The 20,469-nt window shown below is 41.6% G+C and overlaps 1 pseudogene; it reads left to right on the top strand.

Moving 5' to 3' along the window:
* Nucleotides 1–1,655: 1,655 nt before the first annotated feature.
* LOC132111945 (transmembrane protein 260-like) lies at nucleotides 1,656–19,892 on the top strand (annotated as a pseudogene).
* The last annotated feature ends 577 nt before the right edge of the window (nucleotides 19,893–20,469 follow it).

The raw sequence follows: 20,469 nt of genomic DNA, 5'->3' as shown, positions 1-20,469 counted from the left end.
TTTTTTTCTTCTCTGTAGCTCTCTCTCTTTTGTGTCTTCCCAACTTTTTTTTTATTCTGCTTGCTTTCCTTCATCTCTGTCTTTTCTGGTCTCCAACAGACAAAGCTGACCTCGTTCCTCTTTTTGTCCAGCGTTTCCTTTTACCTCGCCCCGGCCATGTGTCCTATCTTATTCTTCACAGCTGGAGTCCAAGTCTAAGTCAAGTCTCAAGTCTTTTGTCATAAGTCAAAGTCAAGTCTCAAATAATATATCCATTGCAGGTGAAAATGTGCATGCAGAGATTTGACCCCAATTGTGAATTCCTGAGTTGATGAGTAACCAGGGTTTGTTTTACATCCGGAAAAGATTTGAGAGCCTATGTTTACCATGACCCAGGACCACAAAACCAGTCATAAGGGTGCATTTTTTGAAACTGAGATTAAATAAGATTTCCATTGATTTATGGTTTGTTGTTAACTATTTGAAAATCTGGAATCTGAGGGTGCAAATGAATATTACTACTTTTGATATATTTACAGTAGGAAATTGACAACATATCTTCACGGAACATGTTCTTTATTTAATTTCTTTATTTATTGACTTTTGGCATAAAAAATAGTAAAAATGTATCATTTTAACCCATACAGTGAGTTACTGTTGGCTATTTGCTACAAATATTTGTATTGCATTTTTTCTAGCATGCTTTATGTGGGGAAATGTCTACATATAAGCAATTCCGGGGCACTGTATTTAATTTGATATTGTTTTTAATAAACAAAACAGATAAAACATTATTTTACAGTGCCCTTGTTACACATTACTTGTACTTACTATAACAATAACATTATATTATTCATAATTACAGGCAGCTAACCCTAAACCTAACCTAAATTTATAGTAAGTAATGTTGATTATTATTACTACTCCGTACTGGTTTGTCAAGTCAAATGTATTTAGCGCTTTTTACAATTGTTTCACACATTGTTTCAAACCAGTGTTATAGAAAATCACGACGTTAATGTTTACAATATCTTCATGCTTTTCAGTCGCTTTTAGCAGATTAGAGCTGAGCAATAATATAGTTTACATTTTGTAACGATACAAACAATCAAACAGTTGAAATATGCTATATATTGTATAATCACTTTACGTGAGTGTACGGTACGAATACAGATCAAGTTGGACATACTTGCATATCTAACTTTATATTTATGTTTATCTGGTCCCTAATCGTCTGACTCGGACTCTGTACTGACACATATTGGTGTGGATGTATTCGTTATTATTAACTGAACTCATGATGCCAGATCTCACAACATAACATTCTCACTGTTAGTTCTTAATTTATTATTTTCAAGCCTTTTTGAATGATTACAATAGCATGTATCTACTGAATAGATTTTCAATCAGAATATTTCAAATGATTTAAAGGTTAAATACCTTTCAAAGAGCATATTCAGTGATTATGAACTCCACATCATGTAAACAATATACAGCATTACAGAGATTTGTATTCATTTCCTGGTGATTTCTGAGGGTTTTTGTGCACTGGTACTTACAGTTGAAAGCAGTGAAAAGCAGTAGAGGAAATTGTTTCCAGATGATTGTGGTTTTGTCCAAGTGTTATGTCAGTATTTTATTATTATGTTTTGGAATGTAAATTTGAATACTTGGCAATGGAAGGATCTGTCAGTTACAGTTGACATGCATCGCCCGCAGGGGTTTGTCCTTCTTTGGTCTGGTGTCTTTGGGGTCATGTTTCCTGCTGGGGAGACCACACGCTGCTATAATGCCATAATGCCATGATGACATAATGTGCTGCTAATGTATATTTCTTTGGCTTTAGGCAAAAACAGATGAAAACTTGAACCTCCTAAAAATGTTAAGGTGAGTATAAGAAAATTGCAAAACAAATTAACTTTCCATTTGTTTATGATTTAATGGATGAATACAGATTTTAATTTTCAGAAGGAAAAGTAGGAAATATGTAGTGGCCAAAAACTTGTTAAAAAGTTAAAAATAATTTAAACCAAGAAAATAAAAGCAGCTACAATTTAGCATGCAAATACTACAGTGATATAATTGCTTTCATTCATGAATCCAGATTTTAATTTCCAGAAGGAAGTATATGTATGAGAATTATGTAGTGACAAAAAATTAAATACAAATAAAATACACAGATCAGTTTAAAATAAATGCAAAATTAACAACAGCTGCAATTCAGCAAATATTACAATGATACAGTTGTTACCATTTAGATTTAGAATGCCAAATATTCTATCAGGGGTGCACAATTTTGAAAAAAGAATCATAATTGTTGATTATGTTTCTTGATATCGTAACTGGAATAAATAATTATGATTTAATACTAAAATTATAAAATATGATATAAACATGATAATTTTGTGCAAGACCGCTGCACACCGTATTCTCTGGCACTTTGTTTTACAGTCATGTTCTGCAGGTCATTGCAATAACTGGGTTATAACTAGATACTAAGCCTGTACATATTACCAGTCCTTTTTTGAGTAAGTACACTGTTATGGAAGTATATGGGTAGCATTATTCAATTTGGAATGTAATATTCAAAATGACAATGCAATATGTAAAATGACAATGCATTTCTGTATTTACATTTTCCAATACATTTGTGCAACGTTTGGTGCAAAATGAAAATGAAAATTAAATTACATAATTTTCATTTGCCATTTCATACAGCAGTTTTAATAGGTAAAATGAATACTAATTTTAACGCTTTATAAGTTGCAAAATTAAAAGTTGCAAAATTAAGACCGAGCTGAAGGTGGAGCGATTCGACCAATCAGATGAAAGCAGTGTTTCAGCTCCGCCCACAAGTGCGAATGAAATATTGAAGCCATAAACCGAAATGATCAAAACATACACGGGCCAACTGTCTTGTCCATGTTCTCTCACTTGAATCCTCTTCTTGAGATTTGAGTCTCAGACCTTCTGCAAGCCCCGCCTTGTTCACGCAGTGATCAAGGCGGTGAGTGAGACGTGATCGGCTCGGAATGCATTTTCAATGTGCACATTGAATTTTGCTACATTCATTGCGGGACACTGGATGAAAATGCAATCGTAAGTGTCTTGACTGTGAGTGTTAATGCATTTAAGAAAAATAGCATTTAAATGATCATTTTGCCACAGTTTTTGCTTGAACATGTTATACATATCTAATCATTTCTGTAATACATTTTCATTTTCATTTTGCAACTTATAAAGCGTTACAATTAGTATTCATTTTACATATTAAAACTGGTGTATGAAATGGCAAATGAAAATTATGTAATTTAATTTTCATTTTGCACCAAACGTTGCACAAATGTATTGGAAAATGTAAATGTAAATACAGAAATGCATTGTCATTTTACATATTGCATTGCCATTTTGAATATTACATCCCAAATTGAATAATGCTACCCATATGCTTCCATACACTGTAAGTGCATGTATTATTGTAAAAGAAGTTGCAAATGTTTTTCTTTGTCTTGTTTTTCAACTTATATTAAGTGGCAGCTTTAATGAAGACTAATGACTCTGTTAATACTCTTTTCATAGTTAGTTCTTGTACTGTAGATCCGCCTTCGCTCCAGAACTACAAACCTGCTAGGAATAACAAATCTGGTGTGTCGCGCTGGCTTAGAAATGATAAGGGACGTTCACAGCATCTTTGATGACACTGGTGTAACACATCATGCGAGACTCGGGTCGTCTCCTCAGCCCACCCTCATCAAACGTTTGGGTGCCTCCAGAGAGAGAGCTTATTTTAGGTCCCGCTAGTACTAATCAGCTGTTTCCCATCACCCCCCACAGCTGCCACGTAGCGTGATGGACAGGTGAGGGCTAGAGAAGGGAACACAACAAGCATGTCACAGCATAAACCTGCCATAAGGAGCTCAAACACTCTCTCTCACACACACTCGCTTTCACACAGCACTTAAATAAGCTGTCAGAGAGAGATGGGTATTAAGGCACAGGCGGGGCGCTATCTCTTACAGCAGGGAAATTGGCCATTGACTGGGTTTGGGAGACAGATAGAAGGCTATCACAAGACTGCACTTAATGTAAAAAAACAAAACATTCAGACACTCACAGCACTTTTAGTTTGAGTCTCTGTCCACCACACATAATGGCTGTATTGATAAGTGTGTCTCTTGTGTCTCAGGGCTCAGTGGAATCACTGTGTGGATGATCTGTCTATCCCAGTACTAGCGCTGACGCTTCTAGACATTTTACTGTCTTTATGGAACAGGTAAGACATAGCTGGATGAGATCCACTGTAGTGGAGGAAAACCACACAATCTAAAAGTATGAAGGAGTTTAACGCGTGGAGGTTTTCTTCCATCCATCACAGTTTTAAAGGCTTCTATGAATATAAACAATGGTTGTGTAAGGTTTTTTTTTTTGAGGTATCAGATACTGTATGTCAGCTTCTGGCTCAACTTCTGGTTCATCTGAAACCTGTTTGGAATAATATTTTTTGCAATTTCCACTCATTTCCATTTTGCAGTTTCATTTGGTGCTTTGTAATTTTGTAATTATTTTGAATAACATTTAAAAATGTCTTTACTGTCACTTATGATCAATTTAATAATTTAATGCTAATTTGAAAGTTTTCATTCTTAAAACAAGCAAATGTACAATATTTATACAATAATGGAGTGACCTCCTGATCTCAATTTGTAGAGCTGAGTCTTTACTCATTTTCAAGAAACATCTAAAGACTCATCTTTTTCGCCAGCACTTAACCAACTAATACTAGGACTTTTCTTGTCTTTCATATATTAAAAAAAGCAAACAAAAAAAAAAACAACCCAAAACCCTGGCAACATGTTCTGTACTAGACTAACTGAGACTTGTCATGGCACTTGTATACTGTTGTTGTTCTCTTGTTGACCTGACTGCTTCTATTGTTCTCATTTGTAAGTCGCTTTGGATAAAAGCATCTGCTAAATGATTAAATGTAAATGTAAATTTAATGCTAATTTTAATTTCTTTCAAAATAAAATAATAATAAAAATTGTAAAAAGTTCTGGACTACTACATTTTGGTTGGAGAGGTGGTGTTGAAAGTTGACAATTTGAAATATTGCTGATATTATGTTCTATTATATTGTTACATAGAAATTACAATTGCATAAAACATTATTGGCAGAGCAAAAAGCAACAAATTAGCTAACCATATTGCATTTGAAATGTTCATTACTAGATATTAACTAGATAATAACATCATATTGTATTTCAAATGTAGTTTCAATGTATTCAAAGGCAATATTTTTAACTAATGGTAACTTTTTTAATTAATGTATGTGACCCCCAGACTGCGCTGTGTTTTTGTCTGGTTGATTGTGACCATGGTGAGCATCTACTCTGTGTTCTTTGCCTGGAGAGCAAACCTGAACATCGAGAATCCTCTTCTGTTGGGAGTGGTGAGAAATACAAATCTAACAATTCTGTTTCTTATATAATGCAAGATATTTAAAATTGCCTTGAGTGAATATATGTGTGTATGTAGGTGGAGTGCTTCTGGCTGCAGGCTGATGCTGGGGTGTGTGTTCTGGCTGGTCTGGGTCTGAGCTGGGCCGTGTGTTGGCTGAATGGGCGTCTGGATACTCACTGCAGGCCTCATCTCACACATGGGTAAACCATTCAGATACAAATCACATAGCCAGGGTGCCGGTGGATCTTTAATTCACCTTTCAAAATTTAGAGGTCACAGAAGAGTTCAAATATCTTAAATAGTTTTGTAAAAAAACATTTATGTTTACATACAATAAATGTAGCAGATTTCATGAATGAAAGTGTTAAGATGAGGAGGTTTCATTCACTTTTTATCCCACTCTAATGTGTCCCCAGGTGGCCTTTTGGAAAGAAATTAATAATTTTTTTTCTGCAATGATCCTTTAAAGGGATGCTCCACCCCAAAATGAACATTTTGTCATTAATCACTTACCCCCATGTCGTTGCAAACCCGTGAAAGCTTCGTTCGTCTTCGGGACACAATTAAAGATATTTTGGATGAAAATGTACTCGGTTACTAATGTAACCTCGGTTCTCTCTAGAAGAGGGAACGAGTACTGCGTCTTAGCTAAGGCGCTACGGGAAAAGTCTCTTTTCACGATACACTGAAGCAAAAAATTATTGTAAAGCGCATTTGCAGCAGCACACAGCCATAGGCGAGACGGCTCGCTCGCTCATTGGCTGCTCTGCGGCAACTGCACAAGCCTATCGAGCGCAGGCTGATGCAACATCAGACCCATGAGGGCACTCGCGCCCTCCATGCCACTTCCCGCCGAAACGGGTGTGGCCTAGCCCTATAAAGGGAGATCGAAAAGGCTGACTCACCTGATTTATTTCATTGCCGAAGCGAACCAGAGTGAATCGTACGCAGTCTTACGCAATACTGCCCATATAACAGTCGGCAGCGCATAGCGCTTGCGATCTCAGAGTTCCAATCAGGACACTGATTCAACTATACCGACAACAGCTTTGCTTGCAGGGCGGGAACCTCTAGGTTATAGAACCTGATAAATGTAGACGGCGAGGCCCATCATGCCGCCATACATATATCCTGTAAGGAAATCCCACTAGACCACGCCCACGATGAGGCGACGCCTCTTGTGGAGTGTGTTCTGACACCCAGTGGGCACTGAAGGCCCCTGGAAGCGTAAGCTAACACTATAGCGTCAACAATCCATCTGGATAGGCTCTGTTTCGAAACAGCCATTCCCTTGGAACGTCCACTGAACGAGACAAACAGCTGCTCAGTCTGTCTGAAGACAGCAGAGCGAGACACATAAGTTCTTAAAACCCTAACGGGGCAAAGAAGACTCGAGTCTCCATCCTCTTCTGACACCGACAGGGCAGACAGGGAAATAACCTGAGCCCGAAACGGTGTGTTGAGGGATTTTGGCACATAACCGTGCCTAGGTTTGAGTATGACCCTTGAGTCATTAGGCCCAAACTCCAAGCACGTCGGGCTCACCGAGTGCGCGTGCATGTCACCCACACGCTTCACTTAAGCGAGAGCCAACAAGAACACTGTCTTGAATGACAGATATTTGAGGCTAATCATTCGGATAGGCTCGAAAGGGGAACCCTTCATGGCCTCCAAAACCGTTGAGAGGTCCCATACAGGGAATGACGGAGGTCTGGGAGGATTCAGCCTCCTAGCTCCTCTAAGGAAGCGGATGACCAAATCGTTCCTTCTTATTGACTGACCGAGCGTTGTCTCAGAAAACGCTGCGATAGCCGCCACGTAAACTTTGAGCGTGGAGGGGGCTCTGCCCTTAGCCAACAGCTCCTGTAGGAAGGAGAGAACCTCCGTCACCTCACAACTAAGGGGTGAACGTCCCCGAGCTGTGCACCAGCTGGAGAATACTGACCACTTCGAGGCATACAGCCGTAGAGTCGACGGAGCTCTAGCCTGAGCGATAGTGTTTAGCACTCCCACTGAGAGATCACCGGGTAACCGTTGAGCGCCCACACATGGAGGGACCACAACTCCGGTTGAGGGTGCCAAATCGAGCCCTTGGCCTGCGAGAGGAGGTCCCTCCTCAACGGCACTGGCCACGGGGCAGTGTCTGCTAACTGCATCAAATCTGGAAACCACGGTTAGTTCTTCCAAAGTGGTGCTACAAGCAGTACTGAGCATTTTTTTTCCCCTTACCCATTCTATCACCTGTGGAAGGAGGGAGACGGAGGGAAAAGCATAGAGCGGGCAGCACGGCAACCTTTGTGACAGCGCGCTCTCGTTCTTGGAAAAGAACGCAGGGCAGTGAGCGTTTTCGTGGGACGCGAAGAGGTCCACTTCCGCCCTGCCGAATCTCTCCCACAGCAGCTGGACTGTTTGTCAGTGTAGAGACCATTCGCCCGTGGGAATGTTGCTCCTGGACAGTCTGTCCGGACCCAGATTCTGTAGCCCAGGCACATGAACTGCTCTCAGCGAGCACAAGTTGCGCTGAGCCCAAACCAGGAGGCGTTCCGCCAACCTGTACAGGTTTCGGGACCTGAGACCGCCCTGGCGATTTATGTAGGACACCACAGACATGTTGTCCGAACGGACTAAGACGTGGTGGCCCTTGATTCGGGGACAAAAACGCGTCAGCGCGTTCTCCACTGCCAGCATTTCCAGGCAGTTGAAATGTCTGAGCTTTTCCCGTTCTGACCACAGGCCAAAGAACGGTCTGCCCTCGAGCAGCGCTCCCCATCCCGAAGTGGAGGCGTCCGTCGACACCACTTTCACTTTCGAGGAAGTCCCCAGGCTTACACCTGATTGGTACCAGTCGTTCGCTGTCCAGGGTTTCAAGGCTGTGACACAGCTCTGATTGACCTTGAGACGCAACTGACCGGACATCCACGCTCTGCGCGGTACTCGCGCTTTCAGCCAGAACTGCAAGGGGCGCATGCGGAGCAGGCCCAACTGAAGAACTGGTGATGCTGAAGCCATGAGACCTAGCATCTTCTGAAATTCTCTGAATGCCCAACGCGCGCTGTGGCGACAGCCGCGCTGTCATGGAGCGTGAGTCCAGAGCTATACCCAAAAACAGTATAGTCTGACTGGGGTTCAGCAAACTCTTCGTCCAGTTGACACTGAGACCGAGTTTCTCGAGGTGATCGTGTAAAATGGCCCTGTGTTCCACGAGCTCTGATCGTGATTGCGGCAGAATCAGCCAGTCGTCCAAATAGTTTAGCACTCGCATGCCTCTGAGTCTGAGAGGAGCAAGCGCTGCGTCCATGCACCTCGTAAACGTACGAGGAGCCATGGACAAGCCGAACGGCAGGACTGTATACTGGTATGTCTGGCCCTCAAAGGCGAATCTCAAGTATCGCCTGTGTTTGATCTGTATTTGAAAATACGCGTCCTTCAGATCTATCGACATGAACCAGTCTCCTCTGCGAATATGCGCGAGGAGTTTCCTGGTTGTAAGCATTTTGAAACTGCGTTTCACCAATGCCTTGTTCAGCTGTCTTAGATCCAGTATGGGTCTGAAACCCCCGTCTTTCTTGGGCACTAGAAAGTATCTGCTGTACGAACCCCTTCGCTTTGAGCTTGAGATACAGGCTCCACAGCCCCTTTGCTCAACAGTTTTGATATTTCAGCTCGAAGTAGGTGTGCTACTTCTGTTTTGACCGTAGTTTCGACGCGCGCTAAAAAGCGCGGAGGGCGTCGAAAAAACTGTAGCGAGTACCTTTTCTTTATAATGTCTAGCTCCCAATCCGAAACCCCTGGAAGCGCTGACCATGCATCCGCATGAATGACTAAGGGTTGGATGTGAAGCGCGCTCTGTTGGCTGGGCAACGGCAGCGCTTCGATGTGCTGTAACATGGGCGTTATGAGGCGGGGAGCGCACTGATCACAGCGGGCAGATCGTTCTTCCTCGACCCCGCCACGGTGCTTAACCGAGTGAGGGAGGGCTGAGCGGGTCCCGTGGGACTCGTGCTGTCTGTGAGTAATTGTGGGCTGTAAGCGTGCACATTTATTGCTTTCGACTCGCTGTCTGCCTGGCAGAACGCACCTGCACGGGTTTTGTTTTTACAGAAACCACATGCCGTGTGCGACATAGGGTTTGTGGGCACTGAGGAGTGGGCACGTTTACTATGTAGTGTGCGCGATCGACCTGAGTCGCTTTTATGGGCGCGAGCCCTGTGTGAAGGGCTGTGCTTATATGTGGAGATGGGCACTGAGCAGTGGGCATCGTCACTACATTTATAGCACCATCGGCCGTGGCCGGGACACCAGAAATTACACTCTTTTCGGGAAATATCTGGGTAGCCGTGATAACGGCTTTTGTGTGCAGGCAAGTGGGCAACTGTACAGGCTTGCACGTTGCAGAAAACGCTGAGACAGTCACAATTCCTGGAACTGAAACAGCGGCGCGCTTGGGTGAGAGTTCGGCCACAGCGGAACTCGTACACCGGCGCTTTCCTAGGAGTGCTAGGATGACTTCGGGGCTTCCGGCCTCACCGTAATCCTCTGCTGTGGTCCCCGCGGCGCGGGGCGACAGCCGGTAGAGCGAGAACGGGGTCTCGAGCTGCGTTGCTGACGCTGTTGCGATGAAGCAGCAGGAGGCGGGGGGTGTGGCTGAGAGCTTTGCGGGGCCGGTCTAGCATGACTCGCTGCAGAACCGGAGCGCTTCGGGAGGAAGTGCTTGAATGCTTGCGACGCTTTCTGGTCGTCGACGAATCTCTCAACGAACTCGTTGACAGAAGATCCGAAGAGGCCAGCGGGAGTCAGCGGTGCGTCGAGGAACGCAGTGCGTTCAGACTCTGCCATGTCTGATAGCGTCAGCCATAGATGCCTCTCAGCCACAGTAGCGGAAGCCATAACTCGTCCCATGGCCTGTGCAGCGGACTTAGTAGCGCGAAGAGAGAGATCCGAAGCACTCCTCAAATCCGCGAGACAGATAGCCTCAGGTCCCATCTCATACAGCTTACGGAGGAGATCACCCTGGAATATCTGCAGCGTGGCCATGGTGTGTAACGCAGACGCAGCCTGCCCAGCAGCAGAAAAGATCCGCGCAAGCAGAGATGACGTCATGCGGCAGGCTTTAGATGGCAACACCACTTTCGTCCGCCGTCCAGCAGAGGGCGGGCAAAGGTGCGTCGCTATCGCCTGTTCCACCGGCGGAAGTGACTGGTAGCCTCTGTTTTTAGCATCATCCAGTGCGGAGAATGCTGGTGAAACAGACGAACGAGTTCGCGCTGAATATGGAGCGTTCCAAGCCTTCGCTACCTCTTCATGAAGCTCAGGAAGAAATGGGGCGGGCTTTGAGTTAGGAGAAGTACGCTCATCCGGAAGAAAACTACCATCCAGCCGGGAACGAGAGGGGGCGCTGGTGCAGACCACTCGAGGCTCGTCGCGGCCAGCGTGAGCACTCGCATCAGCTCCTTCTCGATGTCAGCAGACAGCGGGTGCTGACTATCGGGAAGCGATGCAGGGGAGGCCGGTGAAGCAGGGTGAACCGGCGAGCTCGATTGAGCTGGAGAAGGTTCCGGAATCCGCTTGGAGCGGCGCTTTTTACGGCGCTGCAGCGCAGCGGGGAATGCAGGCTCGGAGAAGAATGCCAAGCGAGTCCGCAGGGCGAACACACACACACGAGGATACGAAAAAAGGATATAGGCGCCGGAACGCGCAGCAGGAACGGCAGTGGAAGGCGGCGTTGGTCAGTGGCTTCAGGAATGGCTCGTCCCGCTGAGATGCTATCTGACGACGCTTGCTTCCATTCGTGATCCAACGATGCGTGAGCTTCGCTGAAGAGATGAAAAATCAGGTGAGTCAGCCTTTTCGAGCTCCCTTTATAGGGCTAGGCCACACCCGTTTCGGCAGGAAGTGGCATGGAGGGCGCGAGCGCCCTCATTGGTCTGATGTTGCATCAGCCTGCGCTCGATAGGCTTGTGCAGTTGCCGCAGAGCAGCCAATGAGCGAGCGAGCCGTCTCGCCTATGGCTGTGTGCTGCTGCAAATGCGCTTTACAATAATTCAAAACTAAGGATAATTTTTTGCTCAGTGTATCGTGAAAAGAGACTTTTCCCGTAGCGTCTTAGCTAAGACGCAGTACGAGAGAACTCTCGTAAGAGAACTCAAACTACATGACTCAAACTACCTATGCTCTTCTATGTGTATTTATGCTTTGATTTGAAAGAAAACAGCACATCCTTGTGGTGCGGCTGACACAGAAGAGCGTAGGCAGTTTGAGTGATGTGGAGAGACACAGAGGAGACTGTTGACAAAGGAATTGTTGAATAAAATCGTTATTTTTGTTTTATTCGTGTACAAAAAGTATTGTCGTCGCTACATAACGTTACAGTTGAATCACTGATAGCAGATGGACTATTCTGATGATGTTTTTCATACTTTTCTGGACCTTGACAAGTGTTATTTACTTGGCAGTCTATAGGACAGTCTCAAGCCTCCCGTTTTTCATCCAAAATATAATCCAACCATAATTTTGAATGTTCATGTATCACTTCTTAAATGCCTCTTTTTATGTTTTATATATATATATATATATATATATATATATATATATATATATATATATATTAGGGGTGTAACAGTATGTGTATTCGTATCGGACCATTTCGGTACAGGGCTTTCGGTACGGTGCACGTGTGTACCGAATGCAATATTTTGTGTGTGGAACATAAGTACATTTTCGTGTTTCCAAACAAACATATTAAGTGGTGGAAGTCTCCGCGTTCAGTGCAAATCCCGCCCTGCAGCTGATTCTAAGGCCGGTGACACACTGAATGCGTGGAGTGAGCGTGGCGTTTCTGTTGCGTATCAGTTGTGTGGCGGCTGCTTTTCGTTTTCTGTGTCTTGACACACCAGAATCATGCCTGACAGATTGTAATTCAAACACAGTTCTCGTCGGCATTTAAACAGACATTTGCTCATTGACATTTTATTATATGATATCGGTTTGAGACTGAGAGTATTCTATTTAGTGGAGAACTTTGCATCAGTATTTTATTCCTTATTCTTTTTTTATTTTATATATATTTTATTAAAAAGTATTTAAAAAAAGTGTAAACAAATTGTAAAAAAAAGTTTATAGTAATAAACAACCTGCAGTTTAATGTTTGCATTTCTTTCCCTTACTGTACTGAAAATGAACCGAACCGTGACTTTAAAACCTGTTACACCCCTAATATATATATATATATATATATATATATATATATATATATATATATATATATATATATAGTGGGCATATCAGTGTGCATTATGTTTTTTGTGTATTTGCGGTTGATCATACTCCAGACCATGGCAGTCACTCCCTGAATTCCTCATTTCCTCCATGCTTCAGCACACATCAAAGCAAAAGCTCTCTTGCACTCTTTGCAGCTTTGACTCTATGCTTGATTAGCCGTCCTGGCCACACTAGTCATACAGATTAAAGCAGATGAGTTCTGTGCTTGATTAGACATCCTAGCCACAGCAGTCATGTAGATGAGAGCGCTGAGGTTTGGGACATGGCTGCAACAAACGGTGCTGCTTTGATCAGTGGTGAGACTGACACTCTTGTCAGTGCTCATCACACCTCGTCACTGCTCACAGAGAAACAGCAACTGACTGCAGGATAGCTAAAACACCAATAGTGTCACACATCCTTACACTTTTGTGCAAACTCTTCAAAGTGATGTGGATTCACAGCTGATGTTGTGTTCAGGTACATTCACAAACTCAGCTCACAAACTTTTGTATCACTTTCAATCACTTTTTACTTGCAAACTTTGATTATTTTATACTCTCTATGTAAAGCTTTTACAACAGACTTATTTCAGTAAAGACTTTTAAAAACAGGCATTTTTGAACTAATTTGGGATTTTGTAGTTGCAAAAATTACTGATATATGGTGGTAATTATCATATCTTAGGCAAAATATCACACAAAATCAATAAATACATACAAAAACTACAGTTACTTATGTTGAAACCTTGTATTTACCATATGCACATATTTGCCGTCAAAATTAACCTCACCTAAGATATTATGTTTAAGATCATATTTTAAGATCAAATTTTCATGTTTGAAATTTGCCTTAGTGCAATGACAATATAAAAACGAATTATTATACTAATTCTATTGTCTTAATATTACATTAATATGAGCAATATTTTGAAGCAATTCATATTTAAATATAATATTACAATTGTTAAAAGGATAGTTCACCCAAAAAAGAAAATGTTATGTTTATCTGCTTACCCCCAGGGCATCCAAGATGTAGGTGACTTTGTTTCTTCAGTAGAACACAAACTGGATTTTTATCTAAAACCGTTGCAGTCTTTCAGTCTTATAATGTAAGTGGATGTGAATAACGGCTAAAACCTAAAACAAACAAAAAACATACACAAAGAAAACCAAATTAAACGCTGCAGCTCCTGACGATACATTGATGTGTAAAGACACAAAATGGTCTCTTTGTGCAGTATTTAAAAGGTTTTATTTTTATTATTATTTTTTAATTTATTTATTTATTTACCTCTGATTAACACAATGTGCAAACTGTTAGAACTCTAGTCTCCTGAGTGAATCCTCCTGAGCACGTTCTCAGCAACAGGTGCTTGCAGGGTCTTCTTCTTAACAGCAGATGCAGACTTTTAAGTGCATTACTGCCACCTATCTGTCAAGTGGACCATCGATACTCTATATACAGTCTTAATTAGGAGTGTCAATGGTCCATTTGAGAGATAGGTGGCAGTAATGCACTAATAAAGCTGCAATCCACCATAAAGCAAGAATAAGAAGACTCACCTGCTGCTGAGAACGCGCTCAGGAGAGTTCTTACAGTTCGGACATTGCGTGAAACCGAGTTAAAAACTACATAAATACTTTTTCAGTTTCTTGCACAAAGAGATCGTTTTGTGTCTTTACACATCAATTTATCGTCACGAACAGCTGGGTGTAATTTGGTTTTGTTTGTGTATGTTTTTATTTTTTTTATTATTGTACATTTTAGCCGTGATTCCCGTCCACTTAAATTATGAGACTGAAAGACTGCAATGGTTTCAGCTAAAAAGTCACCTACATCTTTGATGCCATTTTAGAGCATCTTTTTTCTTTCTTTTTTTTTTTTTTTTTACAAGAAAATGTGTAGCTTTATTTTATTCCTCTGAAAAGGATCATTGTATTTGCAGCAGTTATTTTAATATTATTTGTATACTATGTTTACAAATTTTGGTACGTACTTTTGCCATTTTTATTTGTATTTTTTATATATATTATTGTTTAGGTTCATTTTTATTTGAACTAAAGGTATTTCTAATTTTTGTTTACTTTCAGCTTTTCATGTAATATTTATATTTCCTTTTATTTCAGGTTAATTTCAATTGCAAAACATGTTTTAATAGTTTTAGTTTTAGTTAACGAGCTTACGGATGCTAAGGACCCCTATTTTGGGGTACTTCGCTTTAAAAACCTGAAAAACCACTGCTGTATATAAATATACAAAACACTGTTGTGGTCCTATTTAATCCGACTGCAACTCATGCAACTCTGCACATATTGTTTACACACCATGTTTTATGCAAGGTATTTTCAAGGTGTTTTTGTCTATGTGTGTCGACAGAGAGTGTGATCAGAGCAGAAATTTCTTGTTTGCCCGTGAGGTTGTGTCGTCATTGCCGGAGGGCTCGTTGGTTCTGATTCATGGTGATCTCGCAGGAAACACGCTGCACTACCTGCACTACTGCCAGGGTCTCCAGCCAGACCTCAGCCTTGTAGACCAGGAGGTCCGTAATCCAGCCTGACACATGTCTAATTTATCTCAGCTATAACCATGCTACTCTGTTTTGTATGGCTTGTAAAAACCTGTGTTATGTGATGCAGATGATGTCGTATATTAAATGTACATTTTTGTATATTAGACAGAGAAGCACTAGAGATAGCAAACCATTACATGTCACCACTAACCCCTTATACAAAGAAAATGAACCGTCTATACTGCCTCCCTCCACCAGACGGCAGTATTTCCTCGGTAAAGCCCCCGGCCTCTGAGAGGGGGGCAATAAACACTACAGTCATTTCCCTGGGAAGCAGAACAGAGAGAATAAGAAATAAATACTTGAGAAAAAACAATCAGCAACCTGCTTGTTTTGTTAAGAGAGCCGGTTTCTATGTTCCTGCCATGTGTATCCTGTGATTAAAGATCTGTATTGGCTCTAACATAACAGACAGGCTTAGAAGCTTTTACTCAGTTCTACTAAAAAATACTCTACTCTAATGAGATTGTGTTCCTTCTTGCTGGATTATGCGGAGAATGAAAGTATGAATCTAAAAATGTAACTTGGTTTCCTTGGGGAGTATAACATAACATATCATATCATAACATAACATAACTATTAACTAATTTGTCTACAGCAGGCCTGTGTTTGTATGAGGGTGACCCCAGCTGGGAGAGGAGCTTCTTTCGTTGGCCCTTGGGCGTCTGTGAGCAGTTGGTACCTGTCAAAACCCCATTTGACCCTGAAAAATGGGCCCACGAAACACTCAAGCTTTACAACTGGAGCCAGCGCACATGATGGGTATCACAATTAGTTATGTTTGTAATTTACTTTGGGAGTGATATATTGCCTGGTTGGTAATAATATGTTTCGTTAATATATGGATTATCATGTTTTCCAGCTGAAATTAAGTCTAGACTAACCGATTTGACTTATTTTCACACAAAGAGTGATTAGAGGGGCAAATTATTGATAAATAAAGACTTATTTTGGCATGGTTTCTTGCATGTTATGCACTTTAACAATAGTACAAGATTTGCAAACAAATACATTCTGATGTTTGCGTCTCATAATCTCCAAATTCATGGCATATCTGATGTTGTAAACTTACTCAGTAGCTCACCTGGTACATTTTGATGCAATGAATCACGAGTCAAGTCACTCCACAAAAAAACAATAGACAGGGTTTAGTGTAAGCGGTGATTGAGCCTTTTAGCCTTTTAACGCCACTGACCTGACGTTTTTAATTTCTTCACATTAAACACTTTGGATCAAATTAAACACGCCATTTTGCACTAGATATTTACATTTGAAAGTGCAGCGTAACATGCTTCAAGCAGCACAGCATCATATTGCAAAAACTGACCCACAGTCATATTTTTTCCATGACACGGGTGTTTAATAAACCCACACCCCAGGGAGAAATAATTATATCAGTTATGAGGACGTGACTCGTGAAAGTGCAGCAAAATGTACCTGGAGCAACATATTTCAGGTTTTGTAGAAATGGGAGAAGATTTGATATGAAATTTATCAAAATTCAATTTGAAAACTTGAAACCCAAAATGTTAGCTCATCCTGTTGCCTTTAAAGGACAGTATACTGGTATAGCATGCAACTAGCAACGCTAAGGTAATGGATTCAATTCCAAGTGTCCACACATGCTGATAAGATTAAGCATGTGCCAGATGAAATAAATGGATATGTAAATAAATGTTAGAGATGATACTACTCTGAACATCCTTACCAGGTGCACCTCAGCACCATTTTATATCTCGTGCAACCCATTGAAGTGATTTGGTCCTCGTCGATATTAAAGTACACTTAAACATTGCTCTGACTCCATGCTGTGCAGACAGCCTCCGTTTCCAGCTTCAAAGTCGTTATTAGTCCGCTGACCCCACCCTAATGACTTTTTAAACTGCAGCATGTCAATATCTGTGTATAAAGTGAAATTAGTTCTAGTCTCCAGCACTGAGGCTCTCTGCAGCCGGCTGGCATTCAGCAAGTTAATCGGGGTTGAATGGTGTGACATTACTCTCCTCTCCCTCACTACAAGCGTGTCCATCCCTGCCTGCTAGCCAAATATTAGTGGGGAAGTCGCACGCTAAAATATTCCTTTGAAGGAGAGACCGCACGTTTATGAGCAATGTAGTGGAAAGGAAAAAATGCTGAAATATATGGGTCGTTCATCACAGAGAGAGCTTCCAAAGACAGGCGAGGTCGAAGATCAGCTGTTGTGTGGTTTAAAGATATGCAGAATATGATTCGCTGGATTACTGGCTGGTTTTCAAACTTGTAATACACAGGTCATGGCTCTTATCACTGCATCTTTGCCAAACTTCCGTATATAGCTACAAATGTATACTTAGGTGCGTTTATTCCATCACTTTTTAGGATGAAGACAGCTTTTTTCCTGTTTGACCTGGCTGAGAACATGGAGAAGGAACAACAGGCCTGTCTCTATGAGCTTTCTTACAATGTGAGTGGGAAATTACATCATTTTTATACTATTATAATTGTTCACTATCCAAAATTCAACCGACAGCAATTTACATAGCTTTCTTTTGCTACCTTGCAAGCACTGCTGTTTTCTTAAAGAAATGCATATCTAGTTTGTCAGCATGATGTGTCATGTAAAATTATTTGTAGACTAAATGCAGTGCTTTAAAACATCATATTTGACTTTTTACAAACCTTTCAAGTCTCTTTTAAAATGTATGAAATGTTGTAATTTCAAGTCATCCTTGCCTTTTATTATGCAAATCTTTATAGCTCTGTGGTCTTCTTTTATTGACAGCTGTATTGTCATATAGTGGATGCCCAGGTAGACTACCCAGCAATTTGGTATAAGAACCTGGCTCTTGCCGCAGAACGTCTGCTGTAATCAGGGGGCAGAGGTCATGGTCTGGATCCCCTCCTGAGTCGCAGCATCCTCCACTTCAGCCACTTCTGTTTAACATGTATTTTACCAACACACCAATTCTTCTCAAAGTCAAATTTACTAAAAATGGACCAATGTCACAAAATGAATTTTATACTGGGATATTGTAGGATACAAGCTACTGATCCATAACCTCATGTTTGTAACATCAGAGTTATCTGTTCATTTAGTTGACAGACATTATTTAATTAACAAGATGATATACTGATTGATTATAAAAATCAGGGATTAATTAGATTTCCTCAACATGATTAAGTCAACTATCTAAGACACAGTGAAGGTAAAGGGACACAATCTTTTGAACTGAATTTGAAGTGGAGCTCTAATAGAATTTGTGTTTGTGTGCATGTGTGTGTTTTTTGTAATAACATTTTCTCACTTTCAATATGTTAATATCCATTGAGTTGATGATCAAAGTTGTCCAGAACCACTTATTCTACCTCTCCCCATCTCTCTCTTCTTCTCTTTTTTAAAAATAATTATCATTTTTGCCCCCTGCTGTCATGCATCTCTCTTTCTCTCTTTCACTTTTGGATCACAAAGGTCTCAGATTGAGTTTGGGGGGGGGGGGGGGTAAATGTGGGCACAACCATGAGAGATTAAGAATGACCCATTAATCTGGGACAGATTTAAAAATAGTGCGTTCTTTTCCTTGTCTCTTTTCTGCTTTGTCTATCTCTCAGAACAGCATTGAATTCTCTTTAAGACACGAAGCATAGGGAGTCTGCCAAATATTGTTTGATTTTAAATGATTATAAACTAATTAATTCTGTTTGGAGTTTTGTTCATATTAACAATTTTGATAATGTGTTTTGTGGTCACTGGATGATCAATGTAAAATGTGTGTCCTAAGACCAGCTACAATCAGCTGGTTTTTGTATTCACAAAGCTTAGTTTCATCCTGAGTTCAAGATGTCAGCTACACCTTATCACAATATATAACGTCTCCCTTTCTCATGTACATTCATCTCTTCTTCCTCTGAGCTGCTATTTCTCCATCCCTCCCTGTTTTTTCCTCTCTCTCATCTGAGGGATTGTGTGAACCCATGGAATCGCCGTGACCGTGGATGCAGGCAGGGAGCCACGGCAACACTGGAATGTGGGGTGCCTGAACAGATAAGAGCTGAGAACCCAGCCAGGGAGAGGGAGCAAAGACAAGCAAGCGAGAAGTAATCAGTACATAGACTGGAAGTGCTAGAAAGAGACGAATGGACACTGACAAGACAGAAATGAAATCACAGCACAGGGACTTGGAGACAAAAGAGGGAAGGTAAGAGAGAGGCCCATAAAATGGTAAACCCTGAGAAAGAGCCAAAGAGAACAGTGCAGTTGCACACACACACTCATAGCATGGGAAGCCAGCCTTATTCCTCTTTGCATTTCATTTACATCCCTGGCTGTATCGACCAATCGGATTGGGAGCAAAGCCCGAGGCTTAGGATGGGAATAAAAAGACAAAAATGCTTTCGCTGGTCTCATCCCTCTCTGATAATACCCCCTCTGTTTCTGCTTTCTCCTCCGCACCCGGAGAGAAGTAGATACTGTCCGAAATGCCATAGCAGAAGCGACACCTCCGCTCCCTGTGCTTTGCCGATAGACCTCGCCAGCGGCAGGCCTGAAAAGGGGGCTTTAGCTGTGGGGCCAATCCCTGCTGAGGGAATGGAGGAAGGGATGGAGGCCCGTGGAGGAATGTGGAAGGGATGGAGACTCAATATGTGAAATTGGCTATAATGTGCTTGTCACATTACAGACTGGAGGAAATGAAACTTGTCCAGTGTGGAAGATCGCTCTTTGTTTAAATATAACAACATGCTTTTCTGAGACTGTGTCCGAAAACGAAGCGCTGCTGTCTTGGTGCTTTACTGCCTAACTGCCCAGTCAGTCAGTGACTTAACTGGCACCTTTTTTTGTAGGAAGGTATGATAGGAATTAGGGCTGTCCAGTTTTGCTCCTGGAGGGGCAACCTTCGTACAGGGTCTAGCTTTAACTTGCTCTACCACACCTGCTTGTAAGTTTCTAGATATCCTTAAAAATACCTTAAAGGATAAGTTCACTTTCAAAATGAAAATTCCGTCTTCCTTTACTCACCCTCCACTTGTTCCAAACCTGTATTCGTTTGTTTATTCTGTTTGGAACATTGGAAGTCTATGGAAGTCTATGGTGCTCATCAACTGTTTGGATACCAACATTTTTCAAAATATCATATTTTACTGAATCTGTTTGTGTCAGGAGAAAACCACTGTTAGAGATCCAGCCTGGCCCTCATATTCTCACTGTGCCCAAATGTAACCCTTCT

This window comes from Carassius carassius, chromosome 31 (genome assembly GCF_963082965.1).
Source record: "Carassius carassius chromosome 31, fCarCar2.1, whole genome shotgun sequence".
NCBI classification, from domain to species: domain Eukaryota; kingdom Metazoa; phylum Chordata; class Actinopteri; order Cypriniformes; family Cyprinidae; genus Carassius; species Carassius carassius.
Note: the sequence above shows the minus strand (reverse complement) of the source record. Positions and strands in the feature narration are given on the sequence as shown.